Here is a 9,992-nt window from a genome sequence, read left to right on the forward strand (position 1 = left end):
CATACGACCGGGCAAAATTTTGCCGCGTGATGCATGTTGAAAAATAGAATTTTCATAAAGCTTTATCGCGCAACCTTTAATAATATTTGGCACCAACACAGTGCGGTATATTCCTGCACAGGTTACGTGCCAAAAATACGGATATATTACAGTTCACACGTGTTCTAGCACATTGCACGCGGTTTGTACAAATGTAATGGCGTACTTACTCGATGTATTCGCTTCTGCAGTCTGCACGGCACTTAGTGTGGCCATTGAGGACTTGCATGAGGTCTTGAAGTTTCATTGAATCGAGACAGCGAAAATGACAGGTTAGAAAAAACGCGAAACACGCCTTCCGCCCAGCTAAAATGCCCAAGTTTCGTTTTTGCGCCGGGTCGCATCTCCCGGTGAGGCAGCCCAGGCCTGCTACTTCGCGGCGCTTGGAATAGATGGTGCGACCGGCGCTCACCAATATGGCGGCGCGCTTTGAATTCACGGTGTTTTGGTGTATATCCTTTATGTATTTCAGTTGTAAGTTCTTGTCACTACTCCTACCAACTATCGTAGTAAACACTATTTTATCTCATTTACTATTAGTTTATTTATCATTTTATATTATTAATTTATTTTCCTTTGCTGTGTCATTTATTTATTTATTAAATAATTTATTTTATTTTTCAATTATATTGTCACGTGGTAGTGGCGGTAAAGAACGCATTAGCAATACTGGGAAAGACGAAACTAACTGTTACTGGGCGAACCTGTGCCCACAAAAACAGTCTACACTTAAAGCACAACAAGAGCGGCGAACACAGACGGCGATCGTCTATACCTGATCTGCCGCTCAAGCGCGTCGGCTTTCATACATCAGTCATTGAATGTCCCATAGTGATCGCTGGTGCCCGCGTGTCTTCTAGAAACTTCTACAGCATTAGCTTCGCATGATGAAATCAGATTACGCAAAGTTCGGTGAAAACAGGCAGTGGATAGAACCATAGATAACTTTCGAGAAATCCCGATACACGCAGGCGTGCCCTGCGCTGTGCGATAACATTTGTTAGGCGGTGAAACGTGGTCACCCGATAAAGATAAACAACTAAACGTGTTAAGATTACCACCCGATTCCTGGCCTATCCCCCGTAGCGGGTTTGTGCCATTAATTGAGGCTTCATTATCATCATCGTCATCATCATCATCACGTAGTCAGGCCACAACAATAATGACGACATGGTCAGTTTTTGCTGCAGTTCAGAGTGCATATTTCCGAGAACGTGAGCACGCTGATGTAAAACTTTACGCCGGATAGACTACGCGGAGCGCGCACTAGTACAAAATTATTCGACGCCACACGGAATGAATGAGTGGGTGCCACGCAAAATGACAAGCCTGCAAATATTTGCAGGTGTGCGTTCACAAACCTTCAAAGCAAGCTTCAAACCATGAGCACGTTACTGCAGCCGCACGTGCTGCTTAGCTCTGCCCCCCCCCCCCGCCCCCCTTCTTCGAGAGATATGACTTTCTTTACTTTCTATGCGCGAAGAAAAAGCGCGTGGCCCAAGCTTGCTACGATTCTTCCGTTATGAAAGAAAGAGAAAGAAAACGGCAATATCTGATGGCGTCAGCGCACGGCATTTTGTAAAGCGGCGAAGCATCCTATATATTGCAGTGAAGCGAGTGATAATATGCGCTCATACGCAGCGTAACCAACGCGTTATTATAAATACTGTAAACCTCACTTGGCCAAGCTTCTAGCCTTTATTATCTCAAGTGCTCACCTGACGCCTCCACGTAGGAGCATACACTGTGTTTCAGTGAAACGAAGAGAGAATTTGTGCACCTACCAAGTGTAAGAAACATGTTATAAAATATGGAAACCCCACTGGGCCACGGTTGTAGTCATTATTAGTATCTCAGATGGGAACCTGGGGCCTCCCTCTGCCGGTACTATTTCTTTTTCGCTTGCAATACAATTTCACCGCAGTGCGTGCAAGTATTGAGGACAAGCTTTTTAAAGCACATTAACCATGATGAAATGCGTAGGGGCAGCAGCAAGAGTCTCAAGGATAGAAGGGCGTCCAAGTTGAAGGAACCTGGGGCCAGGGTGTACAAAGGCTGAATGTGGGTACAAAACAGTAAATGGCCAAAGATCCCTTCGTATAGGCTCTGCCCAAACACAAGAAATAGAGCACTTGTCCTATGGCAAGAGATAATGCCGCAGGCAGTATACGTCAGTACAGCGCGAGCTCTGCTTCTACCGGCGACTCTTACTGTAGATTGCACTGCAGGAGTGAGTGCTTTCTGTGCCTCCCGCTTATGACCGACAGTTGTGCACCAATCTCGATCAGGGCCGTGAAAGTTACAACTTCTAGTTGGACTTCGAGTAAAAGAGAACTACTAGGGTTAGACGAGGATTTCAACGCCCCGTCAGGAATACAGTGTCCCGTCCAGGCGTTGTACTCTCTAGTTTTCCTATGCGTAACATCGATGGTAGGAAAGTGACGGGAAGTGGCGGGCTTGCTGCGAGTAATATCGGTGATCGCATATTCACGATGACGTGCCGCACACATTGGAGTGAATGTGGAAATCAATGTTGGGGAATGAGCGCCTCCATTCCATTCCAATTCCCTTCCGGGGAAATTGAACTTGCTGCAATTCCATTTCTTTGAAATCCTCGAAATGAAAAAAAACTTAGGCAATTCGCACTCCGTGAATGGCTGGGCAGTTCATTCCATTCCTGTAATTCCTTAACGAAGGAAAGGCAACTTGGCAGTTTTATGGAGTTACCGATGAGCGCACCATAAAGCTCGTGTCACCAGACGCGCTAAGAACTACAAAAGTACGCAAAACATGTTACCGAGGAGGAGGGATAGCAGCTTGGAGGCATATCTCGTGCAGTACCACTACCCAATTAATTCCCGTAGGGTTCTCCCGCTACCTAGAGTATTTGCATGGTCGGGATGTATTAACAGTTTGTGATGTTTTAATTTTGCTTAAAGTGTAATGGGGTAATGCAAGAATGATGACATAGCGTATTAATGCTTAGGTGTCCTCGTGATTTTTAATTGCTGCAATAAAGGTCGACCCGCCGTGGGTGCTTAGTGGCTATCATGTTGGGATGCTAAGCACGAGGTCGCGGGTTCGAATCCCGGGAATGGCGGCCGCCTTTCGATGGGGGCCAAAGGCGGAAACATCGGTGTACCTGGACTTAGGTGCACGTTAAAGAACCCCAGGTGGTGCAAATTTTCGGAGTTCCCCACTACACCGTGCCTCATAATCAGATCGTCCTTTCGGCACGTAAACGTACTTATTCGTTTTTTTTTTTAAATTAATGAAGGTCACAAGCACTGCAAGGTGAAAAAGAAACTCTTTTTGGTTTTGTTCATCGAAATTTTGCAACAAAATGTCATGAGCTAAATGGGCGCTTCGCCGTTTAGTTTTGAAAACCCAAAGTTTAAATGAAGGGTGCTTCAACGGTGAGTTCGAAAAAAAAGGGAGATAACACAATTGCCTTCTACCAATGTGTTGCGCTTCTGAAAGATAAGCTGCCCGAAGAGACGCTTGACAGCCGATTTCTTTTCGCTGTCACTAATAAGGATGCGTTTCACGTCAGCTAACGTCGCACTCACACTGAAAACTGCCCTTGCGAGTCTGCAAAGCGAGGTAAAGCGGCTAGCCTTCGCTTTCCAACGACTACAAACCCGTACATACCCACACCTACTCCTTCTACACCACATACACCCCACCCGGTATCCCAACACTTACCCTTGGTGCGGAGGGCGGCCATCTCTTGACCATATCACATGGTCGTGCCAGAGTCGGCCACAAGAAATCCAATCACCCCTTATGGGGCAAAACTCCAACAGTAGGCAGTGGGAGGTGTGGCTAGCCAGCACGGTGCGGGAGGACCAATTGGCCCTTCTCGACCAAGCCTGGCGTGCCGCGATCGCCAGTGGGGCCCTGGACTGAGGGACCCACCCACTGGACCTGAATGTGATCAAATTGAATGTGAATAAAAGTTTTATACTACTACTACTACTACTACCAATAAATAGGTCAAGGGCTTAAGAGGAAGCTTTGGCTCGGGCCCAACTATGACGTGGCCTGTTCAAATACATGTAAAACGCAAAAACGTTTTTATGAGATAGCTCCTAGACAGATTGTAATGAAATGTGTTGCATTTGAAAGAGAAAGTTCAATTCTAGTGACTGTTTGAAGCGGAATTTCGATTTAGGGCTCGAATTTTCTTAACAAGATTTTCAACTATTTGATCGTTTGAAAAAGATAGAAGCACGAAATTTAGAAATTCACAGCTCTGCATAAAGAATGGATATCGCGGTTCTGTAAACGGCACCCATTAAATCATTCAAAGCGGACAAATTTCATATGTGGTTTGACATCTTACGTGAATTTGTTACGTTGATTACGAAGGTTCTGCAAAAGCTGTATTTCTCTATTACTCATTTTTTCATATTTATGTGTAACATATCAATTTTGTCTTCTTTAGATGTAGTATTACATGCAATTCACAAAATTGTATTATAATTTTTCGTTGTTGAATTACAGAGTTGTAAACTTGATAGTTGTTTTCTGAAAATTTTCAATTTCTGCCAATTTTTATGAAAAAATTGATGACCTAACTTAAAAATTCACAACAAACAGTCACTAGACTAAGTTTTTCTTTTAAATGCATGCAACAAATCTTGTCAAATTTGGTGCAGTGGTTGCCGAGAAAAGCGAATTTTCTTTTTACATGTATTTAGATGGGAGCACCCGAGCTAAAGCTTCCTCATAACGGCGTCTGATCGTTTAAGAGGAAGTTGCATCTGCAAGGTAAATCGAAATGTCGCCTGTAATGGATCCGGGTATATTGTCTTGGTGGGCATTTTCATTTTACCTGATGTTTGAAACACCAGTCTGCTTGGCCCTGCTTCAGAGTCCGATTTCGCGACGGTGCTGGCGCTGTCCTGCCCTAACAAATGAGGTTCCCTCCCCAGCACAGCAGAACTCATCCGCTTGGCTGTCACAGCTGAGCACCAAGAAGACAGAAACCGTGGGTCCAGGAGGACAACCATAAACAAAAACAGAGTTAGTCCACCTGTTTGCGAACCAATCCTTCAGGCTACGGTAGGCCTTTAGCGGCCTCCTTGCGAAGAAGTGTGCCTTTTCTTAAGATTTCCGCAAGCGAAACTTCGATATTTCGCAACGCAGGAAGCAAAATCGCGGCTGTGTCGTGCCTTTTCTGAAGCAACTCCATGGCTTCCACGACAGGGACGAGAAGCTCAATCAAGTCTTTCCCCAGCCTCAGTTCATATTTAGAGAGTTTAGCCTTCTGACTCGCGACCAGAGTGTCTGTCCGGTCTGGATGACTCAAAAATGTGGTAACGAGCCTTCTCATCATTCGCATTTGCGAGTTCCAACTCGTCGCGTTGTGAGATTCCAAATACAGACCGGCCACATTCAACACTTCCGGCGACGCTCTTGCGCTCTTCTAATGATGGCGCTGCATTTCTGTACGACTTCTTCGGCATTTGGCTCCTAAAATAGAGCGAGGACGACAATTACTGAATGTTGCCACTGCAAGTACAGGTAGCGCAAACAGGAAAAATGGAAAGCAATAGTTTTAGAAAGAGAATGATGACATATGTAATTGTACGGCATTGCACTCGACGACACACTGACACTCTTTAAGACTGCTATAGTCAAAATAAAGTAGGGACAGACACAGCCGTTTTCTCCAGCCCTCGATAAATTGAGGGCACATTATTGCATAGGCTGCACCTTCCTTTTCTTTAGCAATAAATGCTGTGCACGCACTTCCGTGACTACGGCACTCCGCCTGGTATTATCTTAATGACATGGGCTTCGTGCTCAAAATAGACATACTAGCAACAGACTGCCGTCTCGCTGACTGGTCTTATATGCCAGGCAACTGTGTGGCAGAGCGATTGGTACTAGCAGATAAAACGTACGCAGGATTTCATTTTTCCGAGTGAGGAGGGAAGGGGGTCTTATTTAAAAAAAGGGAGAGGGAGATCATAAATGGAGAAAAAATAGGAAGGACCACAAAATACAATAGGACAAAATAGCTTGAGCAAGGAACCAACGAAATCCAAATGTTTTAAAATGTAAATTGCGGACACCGTGGCCGTTCTTTACAAGATCAAGTAAAACTCTTGCTTGTGCTAATTGGTTCATGCTCGAAGTAGTAAAGGCAAGGCGCAGAAGACCAGGACTCAAGAAGAAGAGCACAGACGACAGGGCCGGCGCCACTCACAACTAAGTTTATTTCCGCAACAAGCCTGCCTTATGTAAGTTATTCACGCATATTCCCACACGAAACTTTAGAATTCAGAAACAGCAATCTATCGACCAGTCTGGCATCATATCTGGCACATAATATCGAATGAGCAAACAAGAACCACACGTGGATCAGCACGGGAGGCAATTGCTCTAGTATAGTCTTTTCCAAGCCAAGGGGGCAAAAAATAAGACACAAAGTACCGTCTACTTTTCACTATCTAACTATCCACAACATAACATAATGTATCGGTTGAAACCGGCCTCTCTGATCATAAGCTAGTTTATGTGGAGATAAAGTCTACCGCTGTATACCCGAAGGCAGGTAGTACTACCCATGTTCTATGCTTCGATAGAGCCGATGACACAAACATTATTGATCATCTTCCGCTGTGTTTTGATGAATTCACTTCGACGGATGACGTCAATGCGATGTGGATTGCGTTTAAAGATATCGTTTTTTACTGCATAAACAGATTTGTGCCAACTCGGAAGAACAAAATAAATAAACAGAACCCGCGGATAACCCGCGAAATTATACATTTAAAGCGGAAAATTAACCGTGAGAGACAGAAGTCAGAAAAAGATCACAATAAAATTTCGGCGCTAAGCTCTATATTGTGCACAAATATGGCTGCTGCTAAAACAAGTTACTATGACGTGACATGAACTAATTTTATAAAGCACGATCCGCGCCATTTTTGGCGCCATTTGTCGCGTAATAAGGAAGGTCCAAGTGTCATTGTCGCTAATGGTGAACTTGTTTCGGACAACTCGCGTATGGCAGTATGTTTTAATGATTTTTTTCAATCTGTCATTACTGACATTTCTGCAGATGGTCTTTCTCCCCTCTCTCTAGAATCCCCGTACACATCACCAATGCCTAATATTCAGGTTTCGAATGAAGGCATTGTAGCTCTTTTGCTTAAAATTAACGATAAGAAATCTGTAGGTCCAGACGGCATACCAAATGCCTTTCTGCGCAGATATGCGGAATGGGTAGCTCACTATCTAGAGATCATTTTTAATTCTTCGCTGAAACAAAAACGGGTCCCAGATGACTGGCTGGTCGCAAAAGAGGTTCCGGTTCACAAATCTGGTGAAAGGCAACACATTGGAAACTATCAGCCAATTTCACTCAAGTGTGTATGCTGCAAGCTACTTGAACACATAGTTTCAAAGTCAATCTACACCTACCTTGCAAACAAGAAAGCTTTTTTTCCCAGCCAGCACGGATTTCGACAGCACCTTTCGACTGTCACACAGTTGATAGAAACGATCAACGATTTTTCAGGTTCCTTGAACTATAGAAAGCAGGTCGACGCTATATTTTTAGATTACTCGAACGCTTTCGATTTGGTCGTACATAATGAATTAATTAATAAACTGATGGAAATGAATATGAATTATGATGTTGTCATGTGAATGCGCTCATATCTTACAGATCGGACACAATATGTTGAAATAAATAGTCACAAATCTAACCAATTAAAAATAACCTCAGGCGCTCCACAGGGATCTGTTCTAGGACCACTTCTTTTTCTAGTTTACATAAATGATATTGCTCATAACATAAGTAACGACATAACCATCCGGTTATTTGCAGACGATTGTTTATTATATTGTGAAATCAACAACCAAAACGATCAGGCGTCACTTAGTCAAGCGCTTAAAGCTGTAGAAGTCTGGGCCGCAAAAAGTAAAATGAAAATTAACGAATCTAAATCAGTCATGCTCAGAGTCACAAACGAGACAAAGCATGTTATTGAGTGTAATTATGACATGAACTCAATAATTCTAACCGAAGCGGAAACGATAAAATACCTAGGTTTAACAATTTCGAAAGGCTTAAGTTGGAAATCACACATAGACAGAATTTGTGGAGCTGAAGAAAAAAAGTTATGGTTCCTTCGCTGAAAATTAAAGCTAGCAACGACACCCGTCAAACTACTTGCATATTCAACTTACATTAGACCAACGTTAGAGTATGCCAGTGTCATTTGGGATCAGTTTCAATCAGGATTAATAAACCGTATTGAGAAGATACAGAGAAAATCTGCAGGGTTCATTATTTCCCGGTATTATCGTACTGACTGTTTCCGAAATGCTTCGGTTGCTTGATTTGCCTCCACTGGCTCAACGGCGGAAGTTGGCTAGACTTAAATGTCTTTTTCTGTTATCGAAAGGCCACTTCAATATTGAAACCATACCCTATCTTGCTCCCAGGCAGGCTAGAAACGTCAAGTCAAGCAATCGTTGCATGTTCTCAATTCCAAAAGCATATCTGGACATGTACGCTTGCTCATTTTTTCGGCGAACGATTAAGGAATGGATCAGTTTGCCGGCGTCTGGTTTGCAGTCGAGTAGCATTAAAATCTTTGAGGAACGCGGTAAAAACCTGTTATGAAATTGAATCTTAGTAGTGCCGTGCAAACATTGTCACACAATTCTAGAAATACATACAATAGTCTTTCCTTTATGCTGCTTCTAATATCACTGTCACAATGTTAGAATCATGTATTTCTTAGCCAAACTATTGAATTTCGTTATTTCTTTTGCATTGTATTTCCAACAGTCATTGCTTCATGTCCTATTTACGTTTGTAAAGTGTTTACATTTTTTACGCTATGTGCAGACTTGCTGTACCCACACTGTTACGGCCAACAGTATTTGAAAATAATAATAATAATAACACACTTCAAACGCCTAAGGCCCAGTCAGTGCTAAAACCCGCACGAATATGGGATAATGACCAACGAATAACACGGAAAAAAACATGAAAAAGGCACCTAAGTACAGCGTCTGCGTCAAAACTAAAATCTCTAATAGTCACTCACCTAAACAATTGATCAACCATGTGACCGCGCGAAAAATGAACCACGTGACAAAAAATGAAATGGACAGAAGCGTTGAACGATAAAGGTCTGAAGAACAGTGTCTGCGTGAAAAAAAGCAACAAAAGCTTAAGAGCCACTAGAAAATCGTCAACAAAATAAAAATTAGTTAAATGAAAGGAAGACAGACGAAAAACCCAAATGAAATCACTGAAACATGAGGCCTAAATGAAGCCTTCTAAAAAAGTAGTCTCCTTGTCACTAAGCACAATGGACGGCCTGCTGACGGATGTGTTTCCCTCTTTCTTGATGAAATAGGCTTGCACAATTTCCCGCTCGAACCTGTCTTTTCCAAACTTCAAAAATTTAGTTTTGTCGAACTGAGGGCGGCAATTAGTGCAGTTTCTGCAATGCTCTGCAAGAAAACTTCCTTCATTGTTGCGCAGATTACGACAATGTTCCATTGCACGCTCATTAAAACATCGACCTGTTTGTCCGATATGGCTGCGACCACAGCTTAGAGGGATTTGGTAGACGACATGTGTCCTGCATTCAGTTAACTACTTCTGATGCTCAACTGAACAAGCCGGGCGTGTTTCCAAAGGAAGGCATCTGTTGGATGTACAATAGCGCTCTTTGAAAGGCCTGCTACCGTTTGAGAGCGCCCATTCCAAGATTGTCAAGCGTGAGCCGTGAAGTCGCTCTCCACAATGTTGCTTCGACAGTCAGGAAGCCCTGCGTAGACCGCGGCGTCCACACGTCCAATGCAATACAGACGTAGTCCCGTCCCGCCAAATACGATGATATTTCGGTCTACGGCCCTGATACTTTCCCAGCAGGAACTTCTCTCTGAGGTCATCCCGGGATGACAACTTCAAG

This window comes from Dermacentor andersoni, chromosome 8 (genome assembly GCF_023375885.2).
Source record: "Dermacentor andersoni chromosome 8, qqDerAnde1_hic_scaffold, whole genome shotgun sequence".
In the NCBI taxonomy this organism is placed as follows: domain Eukaryota; kingdom Metazoa; phylum Arthropoda; class Arachnida; order Ixodida; family Ixodidae; genus Dermacentor; species Dermacentor andersoni.